Raw genomic sequence first — 2,048 nt, forward strand, 5'->3', positions numbered from 1 at the left:
TTTTCATTTATAACTCTTTTATTTTTAATTTGACGAAGAAAAGTTATTCTTCATAAAAAGCTCTTCATGTTCTAAGATTTATGATGCAACCATCATATGTACAATTTTATTAATTTTATACGAGGTTTATAAAAAATATGGATTTCGATCAAGAGTAAACTACCTTTATAGTTCATAACATTTAAATTAGAATGATATAATTGCGCATTAAAACATAATTATTAATTCTAAACTACTTTTCATAATAGCAATTTTCCATATTATGAATTAAAATACGTAAATAAACAAAGTTTTCGTTATGATAATTCTCGCATTTTCAGCTTGTTATTTTTAAAGTTGAAAATATAAATACTTTCTGAACATTCCCCACAATAATTGTTTCCATTGTAAGAGAACAGTAACCTAGTAAAGTAAGTATTTGACACAAAAACTTTTGTAAAATTATAGCTCTGGAAAGGTGAACAAACAGTAATTAAATAAAATAATACAAACCATCAAAGCAAACACAAATCCATTACATTTTTCTTTTAAATTCTAGACAGCTAATGGTTTTCGATAAATGGTTCCGATAACCGTTTTCTTGTTTTATTAATTACTCAATGTAACTGCTGGCCATAATTACTCCGATGTATTGTATACACGCCACGAACAAAAACGATATCGATCTTGTTCTTCCACCGGTAAAATTGAATGCAGCGATAATTTACATCAAACTCTACATGCGAATTTAACGACTTTGTTTTTATGCTGTTTCTTTAGTCAATTTATTACAACTTTTAATTGAGTAATGACGCTAATTGCGCTAGAGGTTAATCAATTTCCGGAACCAAATTGAAATGTGTATCTAGATAGACTTAATTATATTGGAGAAACAGGAAAATTGCAATAGCATCTACAAAATTTAAAATCGCAATCGTTTACATACCGCGGTAAGGTAAATTACTTGATGCTGAGCTTCCGATCATTCATGGGTCCCTTTGGTGATGATGTTGGATCCGATAACTGCGCCCGTTTCTGCGGTTTGTTTGCGAGATTTTCTGGAGCGCAATCGTCTATCGACTATTGGTTTCTTGTTCAATATGTTTGATAGTATTTATATTCTTCTATAGTAGTTGATATTGCCGAGCGATATTCCACCGAAGGTGGAAGAAGTTTGTACTGGTAGCCAATGGATTAGTGTGGAATTATTTTGTGGTTATTTAGCTCGACATCAATCTTTTGTACGCGAGCAGTGTTTATCCAACTTGGTGCGAAATATTCAGCTACATAATAAACAAGAACTAAGTTTGAAGACCTAAATCTGGATGCCCATTATTCCCATATTGTGCCACAGAACTTCTGAATAATGTTACTTCAGGTTTATAGCTTTTAGACATCTGTTTCTAAATCTTAACTTGCGGTTAAAAGTCACGCCTAGGGAATTTGGGTATCTTTTTTAGTTAAGAGGTGTGTTATCAACAAGAAACAAGCGTATCAAAATTGGCTGCAAATAAATGACCCAGATGATAGACGAACGTATGCAAGATCAAACAGAGAAGTAAAAAAATCTAGTAACGGAAGCAAAAAATATTTCCTGGGAAAGTAAATGCGAAGAGCTTAACAAATATATAGGATCAACAAGATCAAGAGAAGCATGGAAAACGATAAAAGATCTGAGAACAAACAGAAAAGAGACTAGTAGAATAGATTTAATAGAAGAAAAATCTTGGATCGAACATTACTCGCAACTTTTGACTGAAACAAGACCGCAATTCACGAACATCAGTACAACAACATATGAAGTAAAATACGATGAAGACGATGAAATAACAGTACAGGAAGTCGAGATTGCAATACGAACTCTAAAAAATCGAAAGTCATGCGGACCACAAGGAATACCGAACGGATTACTAAAACACAGCCCACAAGTATTACGAGAATTACTTGCGTATGTTTTCACCTTATTCTATAAAGGTCATGATTTACCACCTGAGTGGAGAAAAGCACAAATTAACAATATATACAAAAAAGGAGATAGAAAAAATTGTTCAAACTACAGGGGGCTTAGT

The sequence above is a fragment of the Diabrotica virgifera genome, chromosome 1, assembly GCF_917563875.1.
Source record: "Diabrotica virgifera virgifera chromosome 1, PGI_DIABVI_V3a".
Taxonomy (NCBI): Eukaryota; Metazoa; Arthropoda; class Insecta; order Coleoptera; family Chrysomelidae; genus Diabrotica; species Diabrotica virgifera.